This window comes from Topomyia yanbarensis, chromosome 1, assembly GCF_030247195.1.
Source record: "Topomyia yanbarensis strain Yona2022 chromosome 1, ASM3024719v1, whole genome shotgun sequence".
Lineage (NCBI taxonomy): Eukaryota > Metazoa > Arthropoda > Insecta > Diptera > Culicidae > Topomyia > Topomyia yanbarensis.
The window spans coordinates 105,039,533-105,050,922 of NC_080670.1; the positions used below are offsets into that span (position 1 = coordinate 105,039,533).

Here is an 11,390-nt window from a genome sequence, read left to right on the forward strand (position 1 = left end):
TTATTTTAAAGCTTTTCGGATAAATAAAACCAGTTATACATAACTCAATAATCTTTCTATTTAATGACTATTATTGTGCATCAACAAACAAACAACACCGACACTATTGTAAAATAATCGCATTGTGAGAAACTGCGAGCTGCTGTGGTTTTGCTAGGTATTTTAGCAACCAGTATAAACTACTTCAAATGCTACAGAATGTCTTACGGATCTGCAAATCATCATGCTTCGATCACTGTCCACTAGGTTGATGGTGATTCCGTTCTGTTAAAGAAGTGGGAAGAAATACAATCTATAGGATCACAAGAATGAGTCATACTTACTAGATACGTTTCGCAATCGGCTCGTCCCTACTGTTCGACGTCGATACCTAAGACGAAAGAATCTCTCCGTAACCTGGTGCTGTAGCCAGAATCAAGTGGTGGAACTTACCCCTGGACAAAACGTTCGTTATAATCTGTACCTTCTCTAGTCCGGTTCGGAATCGATCCAGAGCGTCCAACCTTTGCTCCACCGTTAGATCACCGGACAGTACCGCTACCGAGTGACCATCCTGGGACATCCTGCCGGTCAACCAACCGGCCGTTTTGCGTACCTGTTTCGATCGATTAACAGTTCTGAAAATAAGTTTACTTGAAGTTTACAACTGTCCTATACATCATATGATAGAAAATGATCGCTTGTCCGACGGGATTAACACAATTTCTCGTCCTGGTTGCGGAACTTGACGTAGTACTGTTTGATGTTATCGAGTGATTCTCGCTCCCGCGCCTGCCGAATCGGATTGGGTACGATGTACTCGGCAAACTCCATCATCTCGCGCTCGTACGTGGCCAAGAAGAACACCGACCATAACACCCGCCTCGTCCAGTACAAAAAGGGAAAACTAGGTCGTACGTCCTGAACTTTATACCCCAGTCCATTAGCTTGCCGGGTGTTCCGATGATATGATTAGTCAGCTTCGCCCCTTTGACGGTCTCCTCAACGCGAACGGCGTAAGGAAGTTTGATTTCCGGACAAAACTTTGCCATTTTGGCAGCTACTTCCCCCTTCTGAATTGCCAGCTCATACGTGGGGAAAGGCAAATCACCTGCAGATAGTTTTTTAACTGATGGACTCAACTGAGCTTTGCCAGCCCGAAGGCTGCGGTTTTTCCTATTCCCGACTGACTCTGGGCGATTATATTCCGTGGCGGACCGGCCAACAGAGTAGGTAGACCCATCTCCTGAATCTTGGAAGGGGCGTTGAAACCCATCGCATAGACTCTCTGTAGTAATTCCTGCTTCATGTGCAAAGCTTCGAAAGTTTTAACCAACCAATCGGCGAAGAAGAATCCTTCCGCTGCACCTCCAGATCCAGCTTTGATTCTACTAGACCTTAGCGAACATCTTTCATTAGCAAACTTGCATCCGCCGGGCTAAAAGATTAGGGATAATTTTGAAGCTGATTCAGAGTATTTCGGAAGAAAATTTAGAATAGGACGTAAGCAACAATGAGATTCTCTTTGGGGTCTTTCTCTTCTGTTTATTACTCGGTCGTTTCAATATTTAGTACTCAACTCTTTGCCTAATATTTTAGTAAAAACCATCGGCTATGTACTGGAAAATTAGTGCAGTGTTATAGTGACGTCATAATAATCGAAAGAGAAAGTAAACAAAGAGAGGCTCTCAATGTTCCTTATGTTAAAAATTTTCTGCAGATTTCGACTTACTTGAATGCCTCTGCATCTTCCGCGGAGGAAGCTGTTTCTCCATTTTCTCTTGCAGCTTGTTTTTCTTCAGGAGCTGCTAGAGTCAGTAGCTACCGAACTCCAAACATCAGGTGCAGCTTTGGTTCTACTGCCGGTGGACTAGGTTTTTCCGCATTCTCTTTCTCTGGACTGCCAGCCACCGGCTCTGAATCCTTATCCTTGGTGATATGTACTCAGTTCGCTAACCTATTTGTATTAAAAAGAAAAATTCAAATCCCATCCCAATGATCGCTTCAAAAATAGGTTATAACAAAACAACACTTACCGAGTGCAGAAATTTCTTGATCCGTCGTCTTTTTGACCCAGTTATCGGCAGCGCTTGCCATCGTTTCAATCGTTGTTGTCCGTTTCGTTGTCCGAGTTCGCGTTTGATTCTTGCAGCAAACAAAACAGAATATTTTCTTTCCTAGCTGTTACGGATGTTGGTTGCTAGGGTATGCAAATAAACATTAAGAAATTTGAAACAGTGTTGCGCGAGAAATTCATATTTTATCATTACCGAGGGGTCGCTCAATGTACTGGTAACTGGCGATTAATTTCGTGAACACTTTTTTTTTCGGAATTTTTCATGAAGTGTCAGGTCGTGTCGTTGGTTTAAGTCTGGAGAGAGCATCTGCAACGACGTTCTCTCTGCCCGGTTTATAAATGATTTCGAAATCAAATTCGCTTAAGTCTAATTTTCACCGTATAATTTTGGGGTTCGCGCAGGTCATGGAATAAATGAGAGGCTGGTGATCTGTGATTAGTTTAAAACGTCTCCCGTAGAGATAGGGGCGGAAATGTTTCACTGCCCATATGATGGCTAAGAGTTCTTTTTCCGTGGTACAGTAATTTTCTTCGGCTTTACTAAGTGTCCTAGATGCGTAGGCGATAGGGCGGTCTTTGCCAATTTGTCCCTGTGATAGGACTGCTCCGATCGCGAAGTCGCTCGCATCTGTTGTAAGGATGAATTCTTTTTCGAAGTCAGGGTAGGCCAAAATGGGGTCCATGGTTAGAAGGGATTTGCATTTTTCGAAACATTGAATTATTTCTGGGGTGAATGTGAAGTCGGTATCACTTCGCAGTAGTTGTGTAAGAGGTTTTACCATTTTAGCAAAGTCTTTAATAAAGCGGCGGTAGTAGCCGATAGTTCCCAGAAACTGTTTGAGCTCTTTTTCATTCTTCGGGATAGGCCAATTTTTAATCACTTCGATTTTGTCGCTATTTGGTTTGACTCCATTTTCGGTAACGGTGTGTCCTAAGAATTGAACTTCCCGTCTAAAAAAATAACATTTATCCAACTGTATTTTTAGGCACGCTTCTTTCAGCTTTTGAAGTACTCTCTTAATATCTTTAACATGTTCTTCGAATGAGCTGGAAAAGATTATTATGTCGTCCATGTATACCAGACAACATATTCCAATAAATTCCCGAAGAACGGCGTCCATAACCCTTTGAAATGTCGCAGGGGCGTTCTTAAGGCCAAACGGCATTCTAGTGAATTCGTACTTTCCAGAACTCGCAGAGAAAGCCGTTTTCTCAAAATCATTTTTATCTAGTTGGATTTGGTGAAATACGGAGACCAAGTCGATGGTAGAGAAATAGGTTGCTCTACCGAGTTTGTCTAATATTTCCGTGATATCCGGTATTGGATATCTGTCGGAAATGGTTTTCTCATTAAGTTTGCGATAGTCGATGACCAATCGAAACTTTTTTACTCCAGATGCGTCGACCTTTTTGTGTACTACCCATACGGGTGACGTATAAGGCGATATGGATTCTCTAATGATTTGTATTTGTTTTTGCACCTCGCTTTCCAATATTTGCGGGTAGCGATATGATTTTGTGTGAATGGGGATATTATCTACCGTTCTGATTTTATGTTTAATCCGATGAGTGAATGACAATTTCTCCTCTTCGAAATATAAGGTTTCGGAATTATCGGAGATTATTTTTTCTAAAGCTTCCTTTTCCAATTTGTTTAGAGAATCGTCTTGTATTTTGAATTTGTTTTTCGCGCAAAATTTTGGTCCTTGAGTTTCTAGGAATTCATCATTTTCAAAACTGGTTTCATTGACGTTGATTTCCAGATTAGATTTACTGTGATTTTCCACAGCTACGAAAGCGGAGCTATTTTTACTGTTATAGATACCAGGCAGGATGGAAAAGTCTCCCATGTTTCTCTCTTCCCCTATAATAAAATCTCCTTCGTTCACTGTTTTAATCTTGATGAACTGTTGTTGGTGATAGAAACGAGACTGCCGAGTTTGTGAAGACTTTATTGAAGAATTACAAATTTCTACAACGAAGAGAAACATTGTAGGTTAGGGTTCTTGGAATAAAGGACTATTGTACTCACTGTAGTAGCCCTTCGCTATCACGCAACAATTCAATCAGCGAAATAAAGTGCTTATTCGTAGAAACCTTTGTAAATATGTTTTAAAATTCGTTTAAGTTAGGCTAAGTAGATATTTCAATTGTACCTGTCCTGATGTTTTAATTAATAAATTTAGGTTACGTTTTCCTAAAGCCTTTTAACTTTACCGTAGGTCCTATTTTAGGGCAAATTCATGTTTAATTCGACTGCATTTAGTTTAGCGTAATTAATTCTTACCGAGTAAATATAGAGATAGTTGTACAGCGGAATGTAGTAATAAATTTTTAGGTTTAAGTTAGAATAATAAATTTTAACGATTCGCCTCGCGCAATGAATTTTTTATATATGAAGTTTCGTCACACCGGTGTGACCTTTTGATAGTCGATCCTCTTGTCAGTGGTTGGGTAGGGCTGACCTTATGGTAGTCGATCCTCCTGTCAACCGTTGGGTAGGGCTGGCGTTCGCGATCGTCTCGAAGCAGGGGTGTGCACGGCGCGGTGATCGACGTTGCGCAACTAACACTCCCCCTTCAATGCAGCGAAGATCCGCATGAGATGCATTCCTTCCTACGTCAACGTCGAGTACCGCAAGCTTAACTGTTGGTCGCTCATATATTCCGTTAGACGTTTGCAGTGTGGCCCACCTGACTCGCCCATCTGGTGAAACCTTGGTAGCAATCACCCGTCCTTTGGGCCAGCAATTGCGAGGAAGCCTTTCGTCGACGATGACTACAATGTCGTTGATCTCGATTGGCTTCACTTTCGTGAACCACTTTGTTCTGCGGGTCAGAGAAGGAAGGTAGTCACGGAGCCACTGACGCCAGAACTGGTTTGCCATGGTTTGCGCTAGTCGCCAGTTCTGTTTCAAAAATTCAGGGTTGTCGTCGAAACAAGTCCATGGAGGCAGTCCATTAGACGATCCAAAGATGAAGTGGTTCGGTGTTAATACGGGAGATTGATCATCATCAAGTGGAATATCGGTCAGAGGTCGTGAGTTCACGATGCATTCTACGTCTATGAGTGTGCTCCTTAGACTTTCATCGGTTGGCAAACGATTTGGAAGCAGCTTACTCAGATTTTGTTTGACTGTGCGAATTAGCCTTTCCCATGCTCCTCCCATATGAGGAGACAGGGGAGGGATGAAACTCCACTTCGTGTGTGGCGTGGTAAACTCTGCTACAATCTTCTCGTGGTTCAGCTCGGCGAGTGCTGCTTTTAGTTCCTTGTTAGCTCCGACAAAGTTTGTACCACGGTCGCTATATATGGTGATTGGTGCTCCTCTCCGGGCGATTACGTTGCGTAGAGCCATAATGCATGAGTCAGCTGTGAGAGAATGTGCAACTTCTAAATGGATGGCACGTACTGTGAGGCAGGTTACGAGGACACCCCAGCGTTTCTCCGTTCGACGACCAATGCGTACTGTCATTGGACCGAAGTAATCCACCCCGATGTGGCTGAAAGGGCGGCTGTAGGCTGCTAGGCGTGAGGCTGGTAGGTCGCTCATCATCGGTGCCCGCGGACGAGCGCGTTCATTTTTGCAGAACTGGCAGCTGTTGCGTACTGATTTGTAGAGGATCTTCAAACGGGGAATGTAGTAGCGTTGTTTCACCTCATTTATTATGGTCTCGTGATTTTGATGTAGAAACCTTTGATGAGCGTCCATCACCAGAAGTTTGGTTACGCTATGTTTTCGGGGTAGGATGATTGGATTAGCTACACTACTATCAATAAACTTACAAGCGTTCGTTTGCCCGCGATTCCTTAGGACCCCCTTCTCATCTATGAACGGATGAAGACCAAAAAGCGGATTGCTTTTGCATATTTTGTTTTTCAAATGCTCTGGTTGGTTTGCGGACAAAATTGCAATCTCCTCGCTGTAAACGCTTCTCTGGGCGATCTGGTATAAATAGCACTCGGCCTGGACTAACTCGTCGTGTGTGAGCGGTCCAGTGGATTTGGGAATATTGTGAATAGGACGCTGGAAGTTACTAATCGCTCTGAATACGTATGCTGTGGTTTTCATAAGAGCGCTCCATTGGCTAAATCTGTCTACATCGATAATCGGTTCGGGAACCTTAATGTGAAGTTGCAGGTGTGGACGTAACTCTGTGTCGGTAGCTCCAAACGTTGGCAATCTGGGTGGCCACTCTTCTTTTGATTTCCATAGAAAATCGAGTCCGCGAAACCATCGACTAGAGTTGCTTAGGTCCGGAGTGCTTTTCCACTTAGTTCCATCATCTGCTACGTTTAGTTTCGTCGGAACCCATCGCCATTCTGGTAGATTGGTCGTTTCAAGGATTTCACTAATTCGCGTTCCGAATAGAACCAGCACATGACATCTCTGGAGTCTGTCCAGAAGTAGCGTTGCTGGACCTTTATAGAGAGAGACCCCATAATTGTATCCGCCAGTCTTACTCCAATAACGGCTGCTTGTAGTTCGGACCGGGGTATTGATAGAAATTTTAGTGGTGCAACCCTGGTTTTTGCCCCAACTAGTGCGCATTCAACTGTGTTCCCTTCTTGGAAGCGTAGGTAGATAACTGCTGCAAATCCATTCTCACTCGCGTCTACAAATGTATGAATTTCAACGAGGTTACTTTTTTTTACTGATGTAGTAGTCCGGAAGCATCGGGGTATTTTAATATCGACCACTCGAGGTAGGATCTGTAACCATTTGAGCCATTTTTGAAAATGAGAGTCGTGGATTTGCTCATCCCAGTCGATGGATGCTCTCCAGATTTCTTGTAAAAGGATACGTAGGAACATCATGTAGTGGCTGATCAGGCCGAGCGGGTCAAAGACCATCATCAACGTAGAGGTGTGCGCCGATGCATTTTTAATCGGCGGCGGCGTAAGCGACATTTTTGGCCGGCGGCGGCGGCGTTGGCGGCGTCACGCCGCACAGTGGCGGGTCTTCAAACAAAAGTCGGACAAAACCTCAAATGTTACTTAATTTGGCTGAAAATCACAATTTAAGCTAATATTGAGGTGCTGAGCTCATTTTTGATGTCAAAAGTTGTCAAATATTAAATGCATTTTTCCATACAGTATCATTGAACCTTTCTAATAACTATGATCCCGTTTTCATGATAGATTTTCCGTTACTGTTTACCAATGTCAGCAATATCATAAAAAATGAAGAACACTACTTTAAATCCAATGTATAACGTGTTGGTTTACTGAAGATTATCTAACTATTTTAAACAAAGCACCATGCGCCTCCATATCAGCAACAAAGCTTCAAAATCTCCTTAAAACTTTTTGCGCACCTAGGCGCAGAACGAGACCATGATATTCGAAAAATAGAGGTTATTTCCCATAGAATGTATACTATGTGACCGTTCCGAAATGATTCCGAAATTTGTACAGAATACATTAGTGAAAAAAGTATTTTTGATCTGACCACCTCAAACATATTTAAACTAAAAAGTCATAGTTCCAAGCAAATTTACCAAATGTATTTTATTTACTAACCTAGTTCTTTCGTTCCTCTATACAATGAAACTAATTGTGCTAAAATCAGACCAAAATCAAAAGAGCAACATGCCCTCTGAAGTGAACAGAACAATAGTGATTTCAGAAATGAAAATCATTAAAAAGTCTGGACTTTGCTACGTTTAAACTCATGTTAAAAATCGTGCTCTTATCCAATGATCATAAAATTTTGAATATACATCATTCAATACATGAGAAATTTAGGAAAAATATAAAATATCAATATTCCAAAAATAAATTTTTGAGGTTTTGGCCAGCCTCCAGCCATTGTGCGCCGTTGGACTCTATCGGCGGCGGCGCGCCGGCGTGTGTCGGCATGACGAATATTGACACTTATGTAACTAAAAGAAATTCTTGACAGTACAATTCCTTTCCCAAAATTTCGGTTTCTATTATAACAGACTTCACAGCACATACAAACAAACGTTACAGCTTAAAGAAAATCTAAAAAAAATCATCGCCCACGATGTACTAGCGACATCTATTGAACACATTGCACAAAATGTAATTCTCGCAACCATATCATTTTTTTCAACTGAAGCTGCAATAGTGCCCACCCTGCTTGCCAAATGCAAGATAATAAATGAAAGGTGGAACTATTTTTACAGTTGTAAAATTTGAAGAACGAAATAGAAAAATTGTCGATGTCGCATACTCATGCGAAGTCATGAAATAATGATTGCAATGGACAAATTTGAAGAATGCAGAGTAACGACTGTATTTCAATGACCCATAATAATTATTTCTTGTTCTATATCTGGGAAATTAAGCAACGGTAAAACAGTTTTTGTTTTGTTTGAGGAAATTAATTGTTGTTGTCGTTTCATTGTTTTTTGTTTCTATTTAGTAATCTTTACCGTAAGCCCGGGGACAATTGACAGCTCCCATATATTGAATTCATAAGCAAGTTTTGGGGTGATTTGGTGATGTCATGGCGGCTCGAATGGAGCAAAATTTGAAAAAGGCGCATCCCATTTATTAATTTCCATATCTGTGGAAAAAAATCAATCAACACAACAAGAAAACCAAAACATGTTTAGGAAGGAAGAGAGCCGGTTGTTAAAAACAACGACTTCCAGCTAAATATATAATAAGATTTATGTAACTTTGCTGACGGTTTTCAGTTAGGGATAAATTTATTCTCTAATAATAGTTTTCTTAATTCATATTTTGGAATAAGCTTTTTCTAAATGTTGTTCTAGCCGCATTGACGGCGTTCATAACACACGTAACGAAACACGCTTTTCTCTTGAAACTTTTTCGTTTCGTTGTTCGTGGTACTCATACAGAGAAGGCATACTAGCGCCACCATCAAATCGGTGGTGCATATACGAAACAAGCACTATCTGTCAAGTTGTCCCTGGATTGTATACCGTCGCTCTTTTAGAATCCCGCAGATATCAGGTACCCCAACACGAGGCGTTACTATTGGCATTACTGCGCAGAAATGTCACTTTTAATGATCGTGTAAGGACACCTTTCAAGGTAGACACATTACTTCATTTTCCAGGCTGGTGTTTACTTTTACTTCTTGTAAGTACAAAATCGCCACGATGATAAGTAATACGATTCCCTGGCACTACATTTTCTTACAACGTACGATCTGCTTCTATCTTGAGTGCAAAGTATGCTCGATGTGCTGGAATCATACAGATCTACACCCTGACGAAACCTAAATATACAGTTACTATCAATCATAATCATTCCACGACTTGACGTGTTAGCTCCTGTTAGGTTGAAACTGATCACTAAACAAGTCTGATTGAAAATGGTCTGAGCGTATCTCTAGTTTTCGTAGCACCTGCACTCCGCTGATTTCTCCAGCACTTCCGGAGACCAAAAAATTCTAATCCATTGCATACATTCGATACACCGAATCAATTATATTACTAACATCCTGTTATGTGCTTACTCACCGATCGGCATCGTGTTGTAACTTAAGAAATGGTTGTGAACACCTCCCACCTTGGGCACTTCGACAAGAATGAATTTCACATTTCCGGCCCATATTGTTTGTTTTGGTTTGCATGAGATTAAAAAGACCGTAACGTTTCCGGGTGGGTGCGGAAATTAAGTAACGCATTTAGCTCTGTGTCAAAATCTCTTCACTAACGCCACCGATTTGTAATTGAAATCGACCGTTTTTTCTACGAGTGATGAAAATTCATCTCGTGTTACGTCTTATTTGTCTGTGATACCGGGCTGGTGCAACTGACACTGAAAATCTTTCTTGAGTGGGGCTAGATCACACGATGAATAATTTATGAGACTAGAAATCTTACCCTCTGCATCGCCACATCTGTGCACCAGCGTCGCGAAAAGTCAAGATCACTTTTCTCAACTATTCTTCGAGAAAAATTTTTTAAAATAGGTCACGATTCAATCAATTATAAATAAACCTCGTATTGAAAATAATTTTTGTGTTTTCATAAAACTAGTTTACGTAAAAAAAAGATGACATTATACTCAAATGTGTAGTATGTGGTTGTGTCTGAAAATGTTTAATATTTTTATGATTCTAATTCATAACTCGATGAAACATTGATTTGTATTAACTTTATTGACTAAAACAGTCAAGAATTTAACGACGTGCAACGATTTTCGTAAATTCTTGTCGTGTTATCGTGATATTTTAGTCTTGAGCTTACCGTTGGATTTTTTACACAGAGTCATGCGTCTTACAGTTTTCAAAATTATTTCACGGACATGAATTGTGGCTAGGTAATGTATTTTGCTCAGCGCAGTTTCATTTAATTCCGAACATTTCTCTGAATTTTAACAAAGGAATAACAGGGTTACAGGTCCTAGTAATGTCTTTGTATCTAATGCTCGTGCCTATGAGATTGGTTGCTAGCAGTTGTCCACTAGGGTGGGACAAAAATTAGATTCCAGCTCCGAGCAACTTTTTAGGTACCATTTGGGTCCTAGAACAAAACCACAAAACGATCTGACGCTTGAGAAAAAAGTTATTAAGCAGAAACTGATTGATGCTCTGACGATTGATAAAATATTCATTTTTTCTAGCACCACTGCTGTTGGTTGTCCAATTATACGCAATTTTGTTTTAATCCTCCCTTAATGTGTCTAAATCGTTTATCTACACTATTTGGCCACTTCGCAAGGTTTGGAGGGATAAATTGAGGCTTCTTTTGTACATAAGAAAAGAAAGTTGAAACTTTTTGTATATAATTAGACTGTCAGAAGCAGTGATGCTTTGAAAAGTGAAATTTTCATCAATCTTCAAAACATCAATCGGTTTTTGTTTAATAACTTTTTCCACAAGCATCAAATCGTTTTGAAGTCTTCTAGACTTTGTTTCCTGGACAAATTTTCTATAAAAATCAGACATCTATTTATTTTTAGGAGGTAAGGGGCAACTCTTGGAAGAATTAATTTGCAGAAAACAATTTCCCCATACGAAATCCCATGTAAACTTTAAACCGCGGGCGCAAAAATATAGTTTCACCGATCGAGCTGAAAATTTGTAGAGTTCTTCTGGGAGCTAAATGGGACTCAAAAAGTTACTCGGAGCCAAATTTTATTTTTTTCATATAACCATGTCCCACTCTATTGTCCACAATAGCTCACATGGAAACTTCAAAACCAAAAAGCAGAGCGAATAATCCATGAATAATAGTCTGAGTTCCTTGTAATTGTTTACGTAAGTATAATAAGATTATGTGGAAAATTAATTACTTCATGAATTACATTATGAACAGTTTCACGAGCTCGACTGATGAATCGTGTGTAGCATATTAGGAATTAAGAATCGGTTAAAAAATCAATGAAT

The 11,390-nt window shown here is 40.5% G+C and overlaps 1 long non-coding RNA gene across 1 annotated transcript; it reads right to left on the reverse strand.

The window, feature by feature from the left end:
* Positions 1 to 1,228: 1,228 nt before the first annotated feature.
* Positions 1,229 to 2,119, reverse strand: LOC131678117 (uncharacterized). The gene is made up of 3 exons (XR_009303607.1): positions 2,016 to 2,119; positions 1,712 to 1,936; positions 1,229 to 1,417 (listed from the first exon to the last, which is right to left on the reverse strand). It is a non-coding gene; the product is annotated as an uncharacterized LOC131678117 (long non-coding RNA).
* Positions 2,120 to 11,390: the final 9,271 nt, after the last annotated feature.